Consider the following 22,611-nt stretch of genomic DNA (forward strand, 5'->3'; position numbering starts at 1 on the left):
TTCGCCTTCGCCTCGCCCGTCTTCGCCTTCGCCTCGCCCGTCTTCGCCTTCGCCTCGCCCGTCTTCGCCTTCGCCTCGCCCGTCTTCGCCTTCGCCTCGCCCGCCTTCGCCTCGCCCGTGTTCGCCCCGCCCGTCGCCCCGTGTTCGCCTCGCTCGTCACCCCGCCTTCACCTCGCCCGTCGGCCCGTCTTCGCCTCATCCGTCGCCTCGTGGTCGCCACGTCATCGCCTGGTCTTTGTGGTATCGTTGTATTTTTTGATTGTGTAATTGTGTAGTAAGGAGGAGCAGTTGCCACTGCCCAAGATTCGCCGTAAGGCGCTGTAGGCAACGCACCATAGGGACTCCCTTTTCCCGATGTGTGGTGGAGACCAGGGGTGTGCGTTCCCAAAACGGTCTCCATCATCATGTCAGCCCGGACTTGTCAGCGGGCAAGTCCCCCTTGGTCGCTATCCTTCCGATAGCGACGTAGTTAATGTAGATTTAGTGGCGTGGCAGCCAACCTGTTAGTTAGTAATTTATGTATGTATGTCTTGTTTTGTATTTTTAAATGGAAATATTAGTGGTGGATTTGAGGGTGGATGGAGGGACAATAAAAGATATATATATTTACGTCAATTGAGTTTTTATTTAGAAGTATATCTATCAACTGTAACGGGGATCGAACCCTTAACCTTCAGCATACCAGTCCAACGCTTTACTATTACGCCAATTACAGTGTTACAAACAACAAATTTTCTTCTAAATATCCTTCTTTATACTGCAAAGGTAGATACGCTTTAAAAATTGTATTATTTCATGTACAGTTCAGTAGCTCAGTGGTAGAGCACTTGAATGATATGTAGAAGGTCTGAGGTTCGAATCCCATGATAGTGTAAACGAATAATTAATGAAAACAATGCTTACCATCAAAGGTGGCAAATTCAATAAAGATCAAATTTGCAATCTAAATTTACAAAACTTGATAAATATAATGTGTGAACAAAGCGAAAAGAAACAAATTTTGCAAAAAATATTTTATAAAAAGAAATTTATTGACAATTCTCTGCACATTAGAAATATTTTTGCAACTTTAAAAAGGCACAATAGCCCTTTCAAAAGTTGCCGTCAACCCAGGCAGGGGGAGACACTGCCTTGTTGACCCACCGGGGAGATTACCCGGTGATTGGCTAAGAGAAGCCGGAAGAAGAGCCGAAGATTTGGAACATTTTTACTGGAGCGATTAACCTTTAGTTCGGATTTGTGGGTAGCCACGTCGCCCTCCGTGAACACATCATCGGACTAAGCGGACCCCCACGTCCCCTTTCCGGCCAGAGCCCTCCAAACCTCGGTATATGTTATTTTTATATATACCGTACAGTAGGGGCATGACCCCCTACGGGCTTATTATGAGTCAAGGGGAAACGGGGCTACGGAAAGGAAGGGAGCCCAGATATGCACTTCAATTTTTGAATTTTAAATACCGTTTGGGGAACATGAATTAAGTGTAGAAATTCCATGTCTTCCATCCAATAATCACAGTTTATTCTATGTCTTGCCCCAAACCAAGAACATTTACAGAGCCAGTGTTACTTTTCACCTTTATTAAAAAAAAAAAAAAAAACATTAACTATGGAACAGAAAATTATGTAGGTTAGATACAGTTAGCAACAAATGCTTCGTGTTTACTTACAAGTCCCTTTCTACGAAGATGAATTTAGGCTTTGAAAGGTTGTTTCAAACTGCAACCTCAGAAAAACCATCCAACTCTATCACCAAATAAATCCAAGTTTCCTGCGCCCTACAAAAGTTCTCGTGTTTAATTAGAAAGTTAATGCAATTCTAAATAAATCTCCTACCACGTTGGAAATGACTTTTTTCCATCAAGCTGGTGCCAACATCAGTTCTTTAAATATAGCATATCAAACAAAACCTGGAAACAAAGTATAACTTTTCAATAAGCTATTAATGGCGTGGTATGTTGCACAACAAGTTTTCACCAAGAACTTGTGCTTTTACCCTTTAGAATTCAACTGCACATTGGTAATATCCTAAGGAGAAAAACGATTGTGACAATATGGCACACTTGGCGATATCCTGGAATTCGGCAAAACATTTCCAATTCGCGAGGCAACCAACTCGATGTAGCCCCCTGACAACGAACAAATTGACAGTTCAGTAGAGTACTCAGTAACAAGCAATTCCTCCGCTAGATGTCTTTTAAATATAGGTGCTTTAAAAAATAAACAATTTTTGGTTTTATGGTCACAAATAATACTTGTTGCAAATATGTTCGTTATTGCTTCCTCAAGTGTAAATGGAGTCAATGTCACGTGTTCCATGGCTATAAGGATAGGAGGTATTCAAAGTCCTAAAATAAATGTTTTATAACATTAACCTAGAGAAAAAAGTTAACAATAGAATGGGCAACATTACCAACCAATCACCAGACAAGGGAAAAAATTCTTCAAAGCAACTACATAGCTACATGGCGGCCAATATGTACTGCTCCTATTTGTGATAACAATGTATAAAAGGTGGTAACAGCAAACGGTTTTATTGTTGTTTTGTTTCTAACCTAACCTTAAAATGCAAACCTCCCCTTTTCGATGAAGATGGAATTTTCTGTCCTACTTCTTTCAGTCGTGGACTGTGGGATCCATCTTTACAAAACTCTATATCAGCAACAATCTTTTCTCCGTGCTCAGGATCTGCAAATGTCGTGAATGAAATTTTTTTTATTAAAAATGATTTTAAAAATTTTTGTAACACCAAGGATTATTGAACGCCTTGTCTAACCAAGGAAATGAACAACAATGTTTGTCTCCACAATCCTGACATGATTGAAATGACAAGCTTTGTTTATTTCATAAATTCTAATTTTAAAAAAGCACAAAGCCTGACTGCAGGGTTGAGCAGTTTGACTTGATGCCTTTTTTAAAAAGAAGGAAGGAAGCAATAACCAATATCTCCATGTGCCTGTCGTGCTTACTTTTAAGGACACGAGTTACCGTCCATGATCGCAAGCAGATAAACTCTTCTTGCATTCATGGTATGAGATGAAACTAATGGAAAAGAATAATGCAATAGTGGAATATGGAAGAATGATATTACCACACATTTATGATCCTTCTTAATGGCCATCTGGCATCGAGATGAGAGAATGATGGCAAAGACACCACAATGTCTTGTTCACAACTTGTGATATTCCCTAAAATTTAGAAAGAAACAAACAATGACTCAGCATGAAAAGTATTACTTCTTATAGTTTTTTTTTCTTAATAATGTGCCATTCATTTTGTAATTTGAAAAGGAGTTTCAAATATCATTAGGTATTCTCAAATTAAAGTTTCTTGTGGAACAATGTTTTTGTTAGAATTAGAATCAATGTCTTTGGTTAACAATGTTTTCTTGACGAAACATTCACTCAAGTATTACTTTACCAATTCTGCCTGATGTTTCCAAAATTTCGCCCGTCAGATGCACACCACAAGTTTCACACACGACAATGAACTAGCAAATGGCGACTGATGGCGGTTCGCAAAACTCAAGCAACGTTGCAACACATTTCAAAATGTACGGCGAATTCAATTTAAGACACAACTTTTTAGTTTTCTCTCGCACAGCAAGATACTATGCAAAAACCAAATTAAAACAAGGAGATGGCTGGTTGTCTTTCGGGTTTACAATGGTAAGTTTTGTATTGTTGGGTTACGTAGGGAATGTTGGTGTAGTTATAACGAACAATCAAAGCTGTTTCACAGATTGGATGGGAGAATGGAAAGGTTTATCCCTAGATAACCCCACCAACCTGTACTGTCACGTCACTGCACATACGGAGAAGGAAATTCAAAAGTTATTTAAAATTGAATACACATTTTACCATCAGCATGATACTGCAACACATAGCTCTAGGAGATACTTATTCTACGAAAAATTTATCCCATTGTACAGTAGGTCTTGACTTAAACGTAACGCGAATGCCATCACCTAAAATTACAAAACTTAGATTACATGCCATCATAACAAAAATGCTGCAAGCTTACATGTGGTAAACAATGAATTTATACTGGCAGACGACCCATCAAACAGTATAGCCATCTACTGGTATGAATGGTATGAAAGGTGAAATTATGGTGTTCCAACACATTTGACTTGTGTTGTTTATGACCTTCCTTCACCGTCAGCATCTTTGCAATTTAAGTTTCATGAGCTACATTTTAAAAGCAGAATCATAAGCATTGCATTCTGACTGCCAAAATATAAATTGAATACCTATCAACGAACAATCGAATAGCATGATGAAAGTAAAGTAATAAGTTGCAGAAGTTTGTGGCTACGGCAGCTGACACCTGACTAATCTTTGCACAGATATAATCCATTTAATGTGATTCACTTGAAGTACACAGAAGAATGAAAACTCGAAAATAGGAACCATACCATGAGATTTTATTATACTTTTCTTGGGAATGTAACACATAAAACAAATAATCAGACACGGGTTTCACAGTTCACTGCTGATTCACTTGTCATTAAAAAAACATAGGTCCATCTGCGCCATCTTTTATTTTAATATAAAACCAAAAATGAAAGTCGCACATAAATAAAACAAAATAAGCCCGACATAGTCGGCTGCGAAAATGATACGAATGAGTGTAATAGCGGCAAATGCACTTAAAATATATCCTCAACATTTTTACGTTAAATTGTATGTTAGCACCAAATAATAGTATTTAACAGTATTAAGCGTCGAATAAAATGTAGTAACAACTTCGTTTCAGGAATTTCTACTGCAGACGGTCTCCCAAACACTATAGCCACCTATTGGTATGATATTCAGTTTTCTACATTTGGTTTCAGCGATCGTCCGGTGCTAGGGTTAGGTCTGTAGCAACTTCCACTTTTAATACTTCAAATGCAATAAGGTTCACGTGTGAAAGATATTAATTTTCGTAATCCTTGCTTAATTTAGTTTTAAATACATTATTCCGATTCGAAATTGAACGTTGATCACGAATATGGGCTTTGATTTGACATTTAACTTAACAAAATGGAGAAAAACAAAGAAAATGACCGTGGGAAAATTGCCTCAAAAACCGTCAAAAATTGATCATTGTTGGAATTGCTTGAAAATGTCAGAATATACTCAAAATTTGATGCTGATTCCGAGAAAATGGCTATTTTTTTTTCATAACATCAACCGTTTTGGAAATATACCGAATTTAAAAACTACTGGCGCGCCAGTACGCTACAGCGCTAGCGTGACACATCAAAGTTATTCAATCCTATGTATTTCGAAAACGGTCCATGTGATGAAAAAAATAGCAATTTTCTCGGAATCAGCATTAAATTTTGACTATATTCTAAAACCATTTTTCCGCTACCTCATCATTTATGAGTTGATAAAACAAACCCTCATGCGTCCCGTACATATTCGCAATAGTTTGATGAATTAGCACGAACGAATACCTGTCGAATAAAGAGGGTAGTTTTTTAGAATAACAAACAACAAACGAGCAGATAAATTAAGTTTAACCTACGTAAATTTTAATTTTGCTGCTAGCCATTCGACCAAATAACGGTCCGATCCAGTCCAAGTGAAGGTGCCATTCGGTCCTCGCCTTTAAGTATCGAAAGGTGGTTGCTAAATCCAAATAAATAAAAAATAAATGATAAGCTTCATACAATACCATTGTCACTAAATAACATCACATTTAGGACATTACAATTACTTCTAACGAGAATACATCTACAATGGTACTTAAATCAAACATTAAAAAATTGACCAAATCATTGTCAGCTTTAACGTCTCAGCGTAGAAACAAATGTGTACCTTGGCATTTAGGAGTGTTAAAGCCTGGATTATAAATACATTCATTGCAACACAATGGCTAAATGTTTGCAACCAGGTTGTTAGAATCAATTAGAAAATACAATCACATTTAAACGTTAACATTGGAGTTGTAAATGTCAACTACTTCAATTGTTAATGAAGCCTGATTTCTCCTTTGGGCGTCCTTTGGTATAACAAGACCTTTAAAAGTTCACGTAGAAAAGATGTCTGACAAAATTCTTCTGATTTTGGGACTACCATTTGCAGTTATCTTGAATAACTTTACACAACTGCTAGTTCACTCAGCAAAAAACTGGCAAAAAATATTACAAAATGCAAATTAAATTTTCCTTACCTACTGGTACTTAACAAATGGTTGTTGAACATAGATATTCACATAACTTCCATTTCCGAGTCATTTCCTTGCAAACCGTAAAACAAAAAGGTTTACACCGTGATTGCAAATCCTCATTCGGTTTTTTGTCACAATGGCATGTGACTTAATCCACTACAAGCTTTAGTACTGACCACAAGATGGCGTTAAATGTACCTTACTCCCCCCGCTAGATGTCACTGTTTCACGTCCCGTTTAAAATGGTTACGATTTGCACAGAACTTGATTTCGGCATGGCAAGTTCTACAGCCGCTGTTCAATACGAAACCGCCATTACGCCCCGGTATTTGATAGCACCACTATATTAAGTGATGCCAATTTATTAGACCAATCTGGCGATCCAAAACTGTCAGATATCGGAACATATTGGCAAAGGAATGCCATCTCGATAGCTTAAGTTGTTTTGCATACGTTACTGTTCCTGATGTACTTCATGCCAGTACCGTATGTCGGAGTATACCAACCTTATAATCTGATCTTTTCATAGCTCAAGGTAAACCGAGCCGTTTCCTGTCACTGCGTACTTGAGCAATCATCTTCCATTTGATCTACGCAATATATAGTTTAGCCCTTGCTAGCAGCGCTTTTGGTATTACTTGACTCTCCTAATCGTCTTCTTCTGGTGTTCAAAATCAGGTATGCTTCATCCCCAAATGATTTAGATCATCTTCGTCCAAAATTTAAAACCTGACCCCCGAGAAGACAAATACTCCAAGGTCGACGAAATCCTTGAATCGCACCGCGGTCGCGACAATAATATTACACCAAGCTAGAACATTTGACCGCTGATAGCTCGTGACAATTCCTCCATATATAATCAGACTTCAAAAGCGAACTGTAGGAGAATTTACACGGCTCGCGGTGAATTAGAATGGCCCATTCACGAGTGGGTGCGACAATTACAACTTCTGGCTTTTGCTCCATGGCATGAGACGTAGCAGCAACACCTTGTTCTAACAATGTTCAAAACCGTTCCAAGTACGCCACCCGCATGAAAAATTGTTAAATTTTAGATGACTTAATCAACAAATATCACAAAAGGTTTGTTGAATACCTTAGATGCAATTGGACCTTTAAGTAGTCGCAATTACCAGCGTGCCCACTCAAAACTACTTTTACTTCAACTTACCCAGTTCACTCCAACCCCTTTGAATCAAGTCAGTATGAGGACATCCAGGTTTCAAAATTAGTAAGCGTTAATTAATTGGATCACTGTTTTGCCGGAGCCCGTGACAGCACGAGCAATTAAATATCTTTTGGCAATATCACTTGTTGGTTTTATGCCAAGAATACTTTTCCTGTAACCTAAAGTAACTGAAGGACTTTTATCTTTTAAAGAACACTTGTTGGTTTTATGTAGCCAGAATTTTTAAAGCTTTGAAGTAGTAGATGGCACAGGCAGGCTTCTGCGAATGGCGTTGTGTATTGAGGTACATCTTTTCCTGTAACCTAAAGCAGACCCAATGGATATTTTTAAATCACAACATACAGTTTCGAGAAATGGCTTACCTGAAGGACGAATTTATCAAAATTTTTAAAGCGTTTCCCACAGACGATGCCCTTAGATTTTTTTTCTATTTTCTCAAAAATCGGATAATCAAATCTGACAAGAAGAATTCTGAAAAAGACAATTAGCCAAGCAAGTAGCAGTAGGATAATGAAGAATTATCACAAACATATTACCAGAATGTTTTAAGATCCAACGCAATATCTGCACAACAGTCTCTAACAGGGACGATTTTCAGAATGGCGGCAAACAATATCTAGCAAATGCATCGACCACAATGGCGGCGAAAAATGCGGGAATAAGTCCGGTACTTCAGAAGCAAGCGACCCCCTCCCCCCTCCTGCAACGTTGCCTATTGGAAAACGGAAAACATTTTAAAAAAGTAATGTAATTAAACGTTGTATTATTCAAAATTTTTAGTTTCATTTTCAAGAACCAAGAATATGAAATTTGTTTTTTTGTAGACTTCATGGTTTTTGAGTTATTTCAAATATAAATATAGGTACAATAGACATTTTAGGCCCCGGCCCACAAATTTTACTTCAAAACAATAATGTCAATAAAACAAGATAACTGTATATGATTTAGGTTGGAAATTTAGTAAGAATCACGAATATGAAATTTGTTTTCATGTAGACTTCATGGTTTTTGAGTTATTTCAAATATAAAAGAAGGTACGATAGAAATTTAAGGCCCGACAAAACACCAAGCCCGACTTTTACTTAAAAAGTTAATATAAATAAAACTAGATAACTATATACGATTTAGATGCTAAATCTAATAAGAATCATGAATATGAAATTTGTTTTTATGTAGACATGATGGTTTTTGAGTTATTTAAATTATAAAAGTTGGTATGATAGAAATTTAAGGCCTGATGCCAAACATACACTTTAAACTTAATATCAATAAAACTAGATAACTATACATCATTTAGATTGTAAATTTAGTAAGAATCATGAATATGAAATTTGTTTTATTGTAGACTTTGTGGGTTTTCAGTTATTTTAAATATAAAGGTAGGTACAATAGACATTTTAGGCCCCGGTCAACAACTTTTACTTCAAAATAATAACGTCAATAAAACAAGATAACTATACATGATTTAGGTTGGAAATTTAGTAAGAATCACGAATATGAAATTTGTTTTTATGTAGACTTCATGGTTTTTGAGTTATTTCAAATATAAAAGTAGGTACGATAGAAATTTAAGGCCCGACAAAACACCAAGCCCGACTTTTACTTAAAAAGTTAATATAAATAAAACTAGATAACTATATACGATTTAGATGCTAAATTTAATAAGAATCATGAATATGAAATTTGTTTTTATGTAGACATGATGGTTTTTGAGTTATTTAAATTATAAAAGTTGGTATGATAGAAATTTAAGGCCCGATACCAAACATTTACTTTAAACTTAATATCAATTAAAATAGATAGCTATACATCATTTGGATTGTAAATTTAATAAGAATCATGAATATGCAATTTGTTTTTATGTAGACTTGATGGTTTTTGAGTTATTTAAATATAAAAGTTGGTGCAGTGGCCCGTTCCAGAACTTTTACTTCAAATAATATCAATAAAACTAGATAACTGTATATCATTTAGATTTTGAATTTAATAAGAATCATGAATATGAAATTTTTTGTCAGTAAACAATAACGAAACATTACTTTAAACATACATGGTCCTTAGCCGAGTCTAAAATGGTTCAACTGAATGTCGTACCAATAGATGGCGATACTGTTTGGCGGACACTTTCTGATAAAAATTCTTGTAGTTTAACTGTTGATCTCTCACGAAATCAAAAAATGACGATATGACCTCACTGATTAAAAAATAAAAACATGAATCATTCCGATAGTTTATTTATCTTTTGGCCATCAAGTTGTCCATTTAAAGTTGATTTAATTTCAATACTAAGTAAAATGCCAATAAACTAAGTAAATTGCCAATAACAATGTTCAAAACCGTTCCAAGTACGCCACCCGCATGAAAAATCGTTAAATTTTAGATGACTTAATCAACAAATATCACAAAAGGTTTGTTGAATACCTTAGATGCAATTGGACCTTTAAGTAGTCGCAATTACCAGCGTGCCCACTCAAAACTACTTTTACTTCAACTTACCCAGTTCACTCCAACCCCTTTGAATCAAGTCAGTATGAGGACATCCAGGTTTCAAAATTAGTAAGCGTTAATTAATTGGATCACTGTTTTGCCGGAGCCCGTGCAATTAAATATCTTTTGGCAAGAATACCTGTAACTGAAGCTTTCTGAACACTTGTTGGTTTTATGTAGCCAGAATTTTTAAAGCTTTGAAGTAGTAGATGGCACAGGCAGGCTTCTGCGAATGGTGTTGTGTATTGAGGTACATCTTTTCCTGTAACCTAAAGCAGACCCAATGGATATTTTTAAATCACAACATACAGTTTCGAGAAATGGCTTACCTGAAGGACGAATTTATCAAAATTTTTAAAGCGTTTCCCACAGACGATGCCCTTAGATTTTTTTTCTATTTTCTCAAAAATCGGATAATCAAATCTGACAAGAAGAATTCTGAAAAAGACAATTAGCCAAGCAAGTAGCAGTAGGATAATGAAGAATTATCACAAACATATTACCAGAATGTTTTAAGATCCAACGCAATATCTGCACAAGAGTCTCTAACAGGGACGATTTTCAGAATGGCGGCAAACAATATCTAGCAAATGCATCGACCACAATGGCGGCGAAAAATGCGGGAATAAGTCCGGTACTTCAGAAGCAAGCGACCCCCTCCCCCCTCCTGCAACGTTGCCTATTGGAAAACGGAAAACATTTTTAAAAAGTAATGTAATTAAACGTTGTATTATTCAAAATTTTTAGTTTCATTTTCAAGAACCAAGAATATGAAATTTGTTTTTTTGTAGACTTCATGGTTTTTGAGTTATTTCAAATATATATAGGTACAATAGACATTTTAGGCCCCGGCCCACAAATTTTACTTCAAAACAATAATGTCAATAAAACAAGATAACTGTATACGATTTAGGTTGGAAATTTAGTAAGAATCACGAATATGAAATTTGTTTTCATGTAGACTTCATGGTTTTTGAGTTATTTCAAATATAAAAGAAGATACGATAGAAATTTAAGGCCCGACAAAACACCAAGCCCGACTTTTACTTAAAAAGTTAATATAAATAAAACTAGATAACTATATACGATTTAGATGCTAAATCTAATAAGAATCATGAATATGAAATTTGTTTTTATGTAGACATGATGGTTTTTGAGTTATTTAAATTATAAAAGTTGGTATGATAGAAATTTAAGGCCTGATGCCAAACATACACTTTAAACTTAATATCAATAAAACTAGATAACTATACATCATTTAGATTGTAAATTTAGTAAGAATCATGAATATGAAATTTGTTTTATTGTAGACTTTGTGGGTTTTCAGTTATTTTAAATATAAAGGTAGGTACAATAGACATTTTAGGCCCCGGTCAACAACTTTTACTTCAAAATAATAATGTCAATAAAACAAGATAACTATACATGATTTAGGTTGGAAATTTAGTAAGAATCACGAATATGAAATTTGTTTTTATGTAGACTTCATGGTTTTTGAGTTATTTCAAATATAAAAGTAGGTACGATAGAAATTTAAGGCCCGACAAAACACCAAGCCCGACTTTTACTTAAAAAGTTAATATAAATAAAACTAGATAACTATATACGATTTAGATGCTAAATTTAATAAGAATCATGAATATGAAATTTGTTTTTATGTAGACATGATGGTTTTTGAGTTATTTAAATTATAAAAGTTGGTATGATAGAAATTTAAGGCCCGATACCAAACATTTACTTTAAACTTAATATCAATTAAAATAGATAGCTATACATCATTTGGATTGTAAATTTAATAAGAATCATGAATATGCAATTTGTTTTTATGTAGACTTGATGGTTTTTGAGTTATTTAAATATAAAAGTTGGTGCAGTGGCCCGTTCCAGAACTTTTACTTCAAATAATATCAATAAAACTAGATAACTGTATATCATTTAGATTTTGAATTTAATAAGAATCATGAATATGAAATTTTTTGTCAGTAAACAATAACGAAACATTACTTTAAACATACATGGTCCTTAGCCGAGTCTAAAATGGTTCAACTGAATGTCGTACCAATAGATGGCGATACTGTTTGGCGGACACTTTCTGATAAAAATTCTTGTAGTTTAATTGTTGATCTCTCGCGAAATCAAAAAATGACGATATGACCTCACTGATTAAAAAATAAAAACATGAATCATTCCGATAGTTTATTTATCTTTTGGCCATCAAGTTGTCCATTTAAAGTTGATTTAATTTCAATACTAAGTAAAATGCCAATAAACTAAGTAAATTGCCAATAACAATGTTCAAAACCGTTCCAAGTACGCCACCCGCATGAAAAATCGTTAAATTTTAGATGACTTAATCAACAAATATCACAAAAGGTTTGTTGAATACCTTAGATGCAATTGGACCTTTAAGTAGTCGCAATTACCAGCGTGCCCACTCAAAACTACTGTTATTTCAAATATAAAAGGAGGCACGATAGAAATTTAAGGGCCTATTCCAGACGTCTACTTAAAAATTGATATCGATAAATATTGATAATTATACATGATTTAGATTCTACATTTAACGAGAATCACGAAAATGAAATGTGTTCTTACGTAGATTTATAGTTTTCGAGTTATTTAAAATATAAAAGTAGTTATTAGTAAAAGTAGCTATTGGCAATGCTGTTGGGTGTCAGAATGCCCAGACTTTCATTGCCTTCCAAAATCGTCTGCTAGACGAAACTCTATTTTATCAAAAATGCTTAAGTATTTTCCAGTGTGACTCCTGTTGAAGCCGAGGCGAATAGCTGAAACACGTAGCATTTCATCTCTTTTTTGCCTCACCATTGTACGGAAACCATGTTGGTAACCCTTTGTTTTGCGTTTTTGTGTTTTGTTAAAACTTCCCACGTCATTTTCAAGTGAGATTTTCTTTTGTTTTTAGGTAGCTGTACGGATGTGTAAAGAATGGTAGGTGCAGGTCATGAGAGCCATTCCTTTATACAATACCTTTCCCTATTTATTGCTTTAATTTATTTCAATTTAGCTGCTGAATGTAGCTGGAACAGAACATATTGGAATTTTAGCGTCAGGACATCTTGCTGGTTGGACGATTAAACATCCCTCTGTTGGGACACAGACATTGTGTCTAGTTTGATCTTTAGATTATTTCTGGGATAATAACTTTGCCACCAACACTGTGACTTTGATAACTAGCAGTTGAACAGCCTTTCAATTCTAAACAAAAGGAGTCATGGTAATTGTGTGTTTTGTATACATTTCGGTATAAACTATTATTTACCTAGATTATTCAGTTGACATGACACTATATGGCTGGTATTGGAGTAGGTAATGCTGTTTGTGTGCAGAATATGTCTCTGAGAAGGGGTTCTATTATGGTAGGAGTATCGTGTTTTACTACAGGCTGACCAGAATCACAAACACATCGATTGAAAACTTTCATCAATTTCAACAATTGGTAAGTGAAATAATAATAGTAATAATAGAAAATTGTAATAATATTCTAACGGTAGGTAAATACTTTGGAATTATTGTGGGGAAAAATGCAATGTTTATAATATAAATTATTATTTTTTAAACAGGTTAAAAATCATTTTCTAGGCTGTTTGTGGTAAAGTATATTATATTATAGCTATGAATTCATATAATCCCATCAAATTGAAATGATTGTACCAATTTGTATCTACCGTTGTCGAAGCTTTGTAAACTATAGGTTCCTAAAGACATAGACAGACATACACATAAACTAACACTGCAACTTCGAAGACTAGCAGTTGAACAGCCTTTAAATTTCAAACAAAAGGAGTTGTGGTAATTGTATGATTTGTACACATTTCTAAATAACCTATTATTTATCTAGATTTATCCATTGATATGACACTTACTATGGATGGTCACGGAGTAATGTTCGAAGTATCGTGTTTTAGGACAGGTTGATGAGAATCAAACACATTGTATATTATAGTATGGTAAGCAACATTTTGGATTCACGTGGGCAGAGAATACTTTAATAGTAATAGGAATGGTTATGGTAATGCCAATTTTTATAATATATTATATTTATAATAATATGTAAATCAATTTTATAAATATAGGGTATATTACATTGCAATAATGAATGTTAGTTATCCCACCAAATGGATAATAATTGTACGTTTTACTTTGTTTAATTGTACTTTGTAAGCCATAGGTCTTCTACTTAGCTTATTTTCAGTGAACAGGAAAAGTTGGCTTCGTAATTTCCCAACAATGTTAAATTTACTTTAAGTTAGAACAGTTGAAATATCAATTAGATTCACATGTGCAGGGTAAATTTTTTTATAGTGTTTTGCAGGTAAAAGAACAGCCTGGTTGCAAACTTTTACCCATTTCGTGGCAATGAATGTATTTCTGATCCAGTCTTCAATACCCACAAATGCCAAGGTACACAGACATTTCTAAACTGAAACTGTTAATCTGGAAAAAAAAAAAAACAACTTGCAAACCAGCTTGTTCCCTTCATAAAAAAAACTTGCTTTAGTCAGGTAAACTTATTTTGATTGCAAACAATTCAAGTAAATCATTAAATATCTTGATTCATGTGTCATATTGACTTCTATTGGTTCCCTTTGTGGGAAACATATGCTGTGTGTGAAAAAATGCAACCCTAACAGTCCTGGAGATCACTTTTTTTTGTCAAGAAAATACTGGAAATTGGTATTGAGAAGGTTGTTAACAGAAAGTTTTTGTATTTTGTCAGGTCATTCCTACGTTTAACATGGTTGTTTAGAAATGCCATGGAATCAAAAAGCACTTGACAAAAAACATTTTGATTGTTCTCGTACCTGTATTAGATGGAAATTACTTGTGCAATGGTACCAACCCATTAATGAAAACCATGTATTAAACAAAAATTTATGATTGACTGATCATATTCTGTGTAAATTTATATATATGTCTTATAATTCTAGGTATTCAACCATGGAATGTTGACCAGCTACCTGCAGAGTGAAAATCTACTTGACAGCGTTCAATACGATAGAAATTTAAGGCCCGGCAAAACAATAAGCACGACTTTTACCTAAAAAAATTAATATCACTAAAACTAAATAACTATACATCATTTAGATGCTAAATTTACCAAGAATCACGAATATTAACCTTGTTTTTATATAGACTTCATGGTTTTTGAGTTATTTCAAATGTAAAAGTAGGTACGCTAGAAATTTAAGGCCCGACAAAACAACAAGCCCTGCGTTTACCTAAAAAATTAATATCAATTAAACTAGATAACTATATACGAGTTAGATGCTAAATTTAACAAGAATCACGAATATGAAATTTTTTTAAATGTTGACTTCATGGTTTTTGAGTTATTTCAAATATCAAAAAAGGTACGCTAGAAATTGAAGGCCCGACAAAACAACAAGACCGAATTTTACCAAAAAAATTAATATCAATAAAACTAGATAACTATATATGAGTTAGATGCTAAACTTAACAAGAATCACGAATATGAAATTTTTTTTTATGTAGACAACGTGTTTTTTGAGTTATTTCAAATGTAAAAGTAGGTGCGCTAGAAATTTAAAGGCCCGACAAAACAACAAGCCCGTTTTTTACCTAAATAATTAATAACAATAAAACTAGATAACTCTAGATGATTTCGATGCTGAATTTAACAAGAATCACGAATATGAAATTTGTTTTGATGTAGACTTTATGGTTTTTGAGTTATTATAAATATAAAAGTTGGTATGATAGAAATTTAAGGCCCGACAAAACAACAAGCCCGTTTTTTACCTAAATAATTAATAATAATAAAACTAGATAACTCTAGATGATTTCGATGCTAAATTTAACAAGAATCCCGAATATGAAATTTGTTTTGATGTAGACTTTATGGCTTTTGAGTTATTTTAAATATAAAAGTTGGTACGATAGAAATTTAAGGCCCGACAAAACAATAAGCCCGACTGTTAACTAAAAATTAATATATAAAAAACTAGATAATTCTATATGATTTCGGTGCTAAATTTAACAAGAATCACGAAGATCAAATTCGTTTTTATTTAGATTTGATGGTTTTTGAGTTATTTCAAATATAAAAGGAGGCACGATAGAAATTTAAGGGCCTATTCCAGACGTCTACTTAAAAATTGATATCGATAAATATTGATAATTATACATGATTTAGATTCTACATTTAACGAGAATCACGAAAATGAAATGTGTTCTTACGTAGATTTATAGTTTTCGAGTTATTTAAAATATAAAAGTAGTTATTAGTAAAAGTAGCTATTGGCAATGCTGTTGGGTGTCAGAATGCCCAGACTTTCATTGCCTTCCAAAATCGTCTGCTAGACGAAACTCTATTTTATCAAAAATGCTTAAGTATTTTCCAGTGTGACTCCTGTTGAAGCCGAGGCGAATAGCTGAAACACGTAGCATTTCATCTCTTTTTTGCCTCACCATTGTACGGAAACCATGTTGGTAACCCTTTGTTTTGCGTTTTTGTGTTTTGTTAAAACTTCCCACGTCATTTTCAAGTGAGATTTTCTTTTGTTTTTAGGTAGCTGTACGGATGTGTAAAGAATGGTAGGTGCAGGTCATGAGAGCCATTCCTTTATACAATACCTTTCCCTATTTATTGCTTTAATTTATTTCAATTTAGCTGCTGAATGTAGCTGGAACAGAACATATTGGAATTTTAGCGTCAGGACATCTTGCTGGTTGGACGATTAAACATCCCTCTGTTGGGACACAGACATTGTGTCTAGTTTGATCTTTAGATTATTTCTGGGATAATAACTTTGCCACCAACACTGTGACTTTGATAACTAGCAGTTGAACAGCCTTTCAATTCTAAACAAAAGGAGTCATGGTAATTGTGTGTTTTGTATACATTTCGGTATAAACTATTATTTACCTAGATTATTCAGTTGACATGACACTATATGGCTGGTATTGGAGTAGGTAATGCTGTTTGTGTGCAGAATATGTCTCTGAGAAGGGGTTCTATTATGGTAGGAGTATCGTGTTTTACTACAGGCTGACCAGAATCACAAACACATCGATTGAAAACTTTCATCAATTTCAACAATTGGTAAGTGAAATAATAATAGTAATAATAGAAAATTGTAATAATATTCTAACGGTAGGTAAATACTTTGGAATTATTGTGGGGAAAAATGCAATGTTTATAATATAAATTATTATTTTTTAAACAGGTTAAAAATCATTTTCTAGGCTGTTTGTGGTAAAGTATATTATATTATAGCTATGAATTCATATAATCCCATCAAATTGAAATGATTGTACCAATTTGTATCTACCGTTGTCGAAGCTTTGTAAACTATAGGTTCCTAAAGACATAGACAGACATACACATAAACTAACACTGCAACTTCGAAGACTAGCAGTTGAACAGCCTTTAAATTTCAAACAAAAGGAGTTGTGGTAATTGTATGATTTGTACACATTTCTAAATAACCTATTATTTATCTAGATTTATCCATTGATATGACACTTACTATGGATGGTCACGGAGTAATGTTCGAAGTATCGTGTTTTAGGACAGGTTGATGAGAATCAAACACATTGTATATTATAGTATGGTAAGCAACATTTTGGATTCACGTGGGCAGAGAATACTTTAATAGTAATAGGAATGGTTATGGTAATGCCAATTTTTATAATATATTATATTTATAATAATATGTAAATCAATTTTATAAATATAGGGTATATTACATTGCAATAATGAATGTTAGTTATCCCACCAAATGGATAATAATTGTACGTTTTACTTTGTTTAATTGTACTTTGTAAGCCATAGGTCTTCTACTTAGCTTATTTTCAGTGAACAGGAAAAGTTGGCTTCGTAATTTCCCAACAATGTTAAATTTACTTTAAGTTAGAACAGTTGAAATATCAATTAGATTCACATGTGCAGGGTAAATTTTTTTATAGTGTTTTGCAGGTAAAAGAACAGCCTGGTTGCAAACTTTTACCCATTTCGTGGCAATGAATGTATTTCTGATCCAGTCTTCAATACCCACAAATGCCAAGGTACACAGACATTTCTAAACTGAAACTGTTAATCTGGAAAAAAAAAAAAAAACAACTTGCAAACCAGCTTGTTCCCTTCATAAAAAAAACTTGCTTTAGTCAGGTAAACTTATTTTGATTGCAAACAATTCAAGTAAATCATTAAATATCTTGATTCATGTGTCATATTGACTTCTATTGGTTCCCTTTGTGGGAAACATATGCTGTGTGTGAAAAAATGCAACCCTAACAGTCCTGGAGATCACTTTTTTTTGTCAAGAAAATACTGGAAATTGGTATTGAGAAGGTTGTTAACAGAAAGTTTTTGTATTTTGTCAGGTCATTCCTACGTTTAACATGGTTGTTTAGAAATGCCATGGAATCAAAAAGCACTTGACAAAAAACATTTTGATTGTTCTCGTACCTGTATTAGATGGAAATTACTTGTGCAATGGTACCAACCCATTAATGAAAACCATGTATTAAACAAAATTTATGATTGACTGATCATATTCTGTGTAAATTTATATATATGTCTTATAATTCTAGGTATTCAACCATGGAATGTTGACCAGCTACCTGCAGAGTGAAAATCTACTTGACAGCGTTCAATACGATAGAAATTTAAGGCCCGGCAAAACAATAAGCACGACTTTTACCTAAAAAAATTAATATCACTAAAACTAAATAACTATACATCATTTAGATGCTAAATTTACCAAGAATCACGAATATTAACCTTGTTTTTATATAGACTTCATGGTTTTTGAGTTATTTCAAATGTAAAAGTAGGTACGCTAGAAATTTAAGGCCCGACAAAACAACAAGCCCTGCGTTTACCTAAAAAATTAATATCAATTAAACTAGATAACTATATACGAGTTAGATGCTAAATTTAACAAGAATCACGAATATGAAATTTTTTTAAATGTTGACTTCATGGTTTTTGAGTTATTTCAAATATCAAAAAAGGTACGCTAGAAATTGAGGCCCGACAAAACAACAAGACCGAATTTTACCAAAAAAATTAATATCAATAAAACTAGATAACTATATATGAGTTAGATGCTAAACTTAACAAGAATCACGAATATGAAATTTTTTTTTATGTAGACTTCGTGGTTTTTGAGTTATTTCAAATGTAAAAGTAGGTGCGCTAGAAATTTAAAGGCCCGACAAAACAACAAGCCCGTTTTTTACCTAAATAATTAATAACAATAAAACTAGATAACTCTAGATGATTTCGATGCTGAATTTAACAAGAATCACGAATATGAAATTTGTTTTGATGTAGACTTTATGGTTTTTGAGTTATTATAAATATAAAAGTTGGTATGATAGAAATTTAAGGCCCGACAAAACAACAAGCCCGTTTTTTACCTAAATAATTAATAATAATAAAACTAGATAACTCTAGATGATTTCGATGCTAAATTTAACAAGAATCCCGAATATGAAATTTGTTTTGATGTAGACTTTATGGCTTTTGAGTTATTTTAAATATAAAAGTTGGTACGATAGAAATTTAAGGCCCGACAAAACAATAAGCCCGACTGTTAACTAAAAATTAATATATAAAAAACTAGATAATTCTATATGATTTCGGTGCTAAATTTAACAAGAATCACGAAGATCAAATTCGTTTTTATTTAGATTTGATGGTTTTTGAGTTATTTCAAATATAAAAGGAGGCACGATAGAAATTTAAGGGCCTATTCCAGACGTCTACTTAAAAATTGATATCGATAAATATTGATAATTATACATGATTTAGATTCTACATTTAACGAGAATCACGAAAATGAAATGTGTTCTTACGTAGATTTATAGTTTTCGAGTTATTTAAAATATAAAAGTAGTTATTAGTAAAAGTAGCTATTGGCAATGCTGTTGGGTGTCAGAATGCCCAGACTTTCATTGCCTTCCAAAATCGTCTGCTAGACGAAACTCTATTTTATCAAAAATGCTTAAGTATTTTCCAGTGTGACTCCTGTTGAAGCCGAGGCGAATAGCTGAAACACGTAGCATTTCATCTCTTTTTTGCCTCACCATTGTACGGAAACCATGTTGGTAACCCTTTGTTTTGCGTTTTTGTGTTTTGTTAAAACTTCCCACGTCATTTTCAAGTGAGATTTTCTTTTGTTTTTAGGTAGCTGTACGGATGTGTAAAGAATGGTAGGTGCAGGTCATGAGAGCCATTCCTTTATACAATACCTTTCCCTATTTATTGCTTTAATTTATTTCAATTTAGCTGCTGAATGTAGCTGGAACAGAACATATTGGAATTTTAGCGTCAGGACATCTTGCTGGTTGGACGATTAAACATCCCTCTGTTGGGACACAGACATTGTGTCTAGTTTGATCTTTAGATTATTTCTGGGATAATAACTTTGCCACCAACACTGTGACTTTGATAACTAGCAGTTGAACAGCCTTTCAATTCTAAACAAAAGGAGTCATGGTAATTGTGTGTTTTGTATACATGTCGTATAAACTATTATTTACCTAGATTATTCAGTTGACATGACACTATATGGCTGGTATTGGAGTAGGTAATGCTGTTTGTGTGCAGAATATGTCTCTGAGAAGGGGTTCTATTATGGTAGGAGTATCGTGTTTTACTACAGGCTGACCAGAATCACAAACACATCGATTGAAAACTTTCATCAATTTCAACAATTGGTAAGTGAAATAATAATAGTAATAATAGAAAATTGTAATAATATTCTAACGGTAGGTAAATACTTTGGAATTATTGTGGGGAAAAATGCAATGTTTATAATATAAATTATTATTTTTTAAACAGGTTAAAAATCATTTTCTAGGCTGTTTGTGGTAAAGTATATTATATTATAGCTATGAATTCATATAATCCCATCAAATTGAAATGATTGTACCAATTTGTATCTACCGTTGTCGAAGCTTTGTAAACTATAGGTTCCTAAAGACATAGACAGACATACACATAAACTAACACTGCAACTTCGAAGACTAGCAGTTGAACAGCCTTTAAATTTCAAACAAAAGGAGTTGTGGTAATTGTATGATTTGTACACATTTCTAAATAACCTATTATTTATCTAGATTTATCCATTGATATGACACTTACTATGGATGGTCACGGAGTAATGTTCGAAGTATCGTGTTTTAGGACAGGTTGATGAGAATCAAACACATTGTATATTATAGTATGGTAAGCAACATTTTGGATTCACGTGGGCAGAGAATACTTTAATAGTAATAGGAATGGTTATGGTAATGCCAATTTTTATAATATATTATATTTATAATAATATGTAAATCAATTTTATAAATATAGGGTATATTACATTGCAATAATGAATGTTAGTTATCCCACCAAATGGATAATAATTGTACGTTTTACTTTGTTTAATTGTACTTTGTAAGCCATAGGTCTTCTACTTAGCTTATTTTCAGTGAACAGGAAAAGTTGGCTTCGTAATTTCCCAACAATGTTAAATTTACTTTAAGTTAGAACAGTTGAAATATCAATTAGATTCACATGTGCAGGGTAAATTTTTTTATAGTGTTTTGCAGGTAAAAGAACAGCCTGGTTGCAAACTTTTACCCATTTCGTGGCAATGAATGTATTTCTGATCCAGTCTTCAATACCCACAAATGCCAAGGTACACAGACATTTCTAAACTGAAACTGTTAATCTGGAAAAAAAAAAACAACTTGCAAACCAGCTTGTTCCCTTCATAAAAAAAACTTGCTTTAGTCAGGTAAACTTATTTTGATTGCAAACAATTCAAGTAAATCATTAAATATCTTGATTCATGTGTCATATTGACTTCTATTGGTTCCCTTTGTGGGAAACATATGCTGTGTGTGAAAAAATGCAACCCTAACAGTCCTGGAGATCACTTTTTTTTGTCAAGAAAATACTGGAAATTGGTATTGAGAAGGTTGTTAACAGAAAGTTTTTGTATTTTGTCAGGTCATTCCTACGTTTAACATGGTTGTTTAGAAATGCCATGGAATCAAAAAGCACTTGACAAAAAACATTTTGATTGTTCTCGTACCTGTATTAGATGGAAATTACTTGTGCAATGGTACCAACCCATTAATGAAAACCATGTATTAAACAAAAATTTATGATTGACTGATCATATTCTGTGTAAATTTATATATATGTCTTATAATTCTAGGTATTCAACCATGGAATGTTGACCAGCTACCTGCAGAGTGAAAATCTACTTGACAGCGTTCAATACGATAGAAATTTAAGGCCCGGCAAAACAATAAGCACGACTTTTACCTAAAAAAATTAATATCACTAAAACTAAATAACTATACATCATTTAGATGCTAAATTTACCAAGAATCACGAATATTAACCTTGTTTTTATATAGACTTCATGGTTTTTGAGTTATTTCAAATGTAAAAGTAGGTACGCTAGAAATTTAAGGCCCGACAAAACAACAAGCCCTGCGTTTACCTAAAAAATTAATATCAATTAAACTAGATAACTATATACGAGTTAGATGCTAAATTTAACAAGAATCACGAATATGAAATTTTTTTAAATGTTGACTTCATGGTTTTTGAGTTATTTCAAATATCAAAAAAGGTACGCTAGAAATTGAAGGCCCGACAAAACAACAAGACCGAATTTTACCAAAAAAATTAATATCAATAAAACTAGATAACTATATATGAGTTAGATGCTAAACTTAACAAGAATCACGAATATGAAATTTTTTTTTATGTAGACTTCG

At 33.2% G+C, this 22,611-nt stretch overlaps 5 long non-coding RNA genes across 12 annotated transcripts; 3 read left to right on the forward strand and 2 right to left on the reverse strand.

Moving 5' to 3' along the window:
- Window positions 1–2,002: 2,002 nt before the first annotated feature.
- LOC130699996 (uncharacterized) lies at window positions 2,003–3,483 on the reverse strand. 2 transcript variants are annotated; one of them, XR_009003642.1, is made up of 6 exons: window positions 3,420–3,483; window positions 3,091–3,187; window positions 2,560–2,687; window positions 2,413–2,487; window positions 2,255–2,347; window positions 2,056–2,128 (listed from the first exon to the last, which is right to left on the reverse strand). It is a non-coding gene; the product is annotated as an uncharacterized LOC130699996 (long non-coding RNA). The 2 variants fall into 2 exon arrangements; XR_009003641.2 differs by having other exon boundaries at window positions 2,003–2,347.
- A 1,835-nt stretch (window positions 3,484–5,318) lies between these two features.
- On the reverse strand, window positions 5,319–10,401 carry LOC130699992 (uncharacterized). 2 transcript variants are annotated; one of them, XR_009421427.1, is made up of 4 exons: window positions 10,167–10,401; window positions 9,977–10,106; window positions 5,517–5,620; window positions 5,319–5,445 (listed from the first exon to the last, which is right to left on the reverse strand). It is a non-coding gene; the product is annotated as an uncharacterized LOC130699992 (long non-coding RNA). The 2 variants fall into 2 exon arrangements; XR_009003637.2 differs by lacking the exons at window positions 5,319–5,445; window positions 5,517–5,620 and adding an exon at window positions 9,572–9,655 and having other exon boundaries at window positions 9,772–10,106.
- A 2,151-nt stretch (window positions 10,402–12,552) lies between these two features.
- LOC130699987 (uncharacterized) lies at window positions 12,553–14,964 on the forward strand. 3 transcript variants are annotated; one of them, XR_009003628.2, is made up of 7 exons: window positions 12,553–12,680; window positions 12,764–12,789; window positions 12,866–13,102; window positions 13,168–13,297; window positions 13,422–14,363; window positions 14,493–14,718; window positions 14,790–14,964. It is a non-coding gene; the product is annotated as an uncharacterized LOC130699987 (long non-coding RNA). The 3 variants fall into 3 exon arrangements; XR_009003627.2 differs by having other exon boundaries at window positions 12,866–13,075; window positions 13,134–13,297; XR_009003626.2 differs by having other exon boundaries at window positions 12,866–13,075.
- Window positions 14,965–16,179: 1,215 nt separating this feature from the next.
- On the forward strand, window positions 16,180–17,930 carry LOC130699989 (uncharacterized). 3 transcript variants are annotated; one of them, XR_009003632.2, is made up of 5 exons: window positions 16,180–16,307; window positions 16,391–16,416; window positions 16,493–16,729; window positions 16,795–16,924; window positions 17,049–17,930. It is a non-coding gene; the product is annotated as an uncharacterized LOC130699989 (long non-coding RNA). The 3 variants fall into 3 exon arrangements; XR_009003631.2 differs by having other exon boundaries at window positions 16,493–16,702; window positions 16,761–16,924; XR_009003633.2 differs by having other exon boundaries at window positions 16,493–16,702.
- Window positions 17,931–19,806: 1,876 nt separating this feature from the next.
- Window positions 19,807–21,608, forward strand: LOC130699986 (uncharacterized). Of its 2 annotated transcripts, none has more exons than XR_009003624.2 (5): window positions 19,807–19,934; window positions 20,018–20,043; window positions 20,120–20,329; window positions 20,387–20,550; window positions 20,675–21,608. It is a non-coding gene; the product is annotated as an uncharacterized LOC130699986 (long non-coding RNA). The 2 variants fall into 2 exon arrangements; XR_009003623.2 differs by having other exon boundaries at window positions 20,421–20,550.
- Window positions 21,609–22,611: the final 1,003 nt, after the last annotated feature.

The sequence above is a fragment of the Daphnia carinata genome, chromosome 7 (assembly GCF_022539665.2).
Source record: "Daphnia carinata strain CSIRO-1 chromosome 7, CSIRO_AGI_Dcar_HiC_V3, whole genome shotgun sequence".
NCBI classification, from domain to species: Eukaryota; Metazoa; Arthropoda; class Branchiopoda; order Diplostraca; family Daphniidae; genus Daphnia; species Daphnia carinata.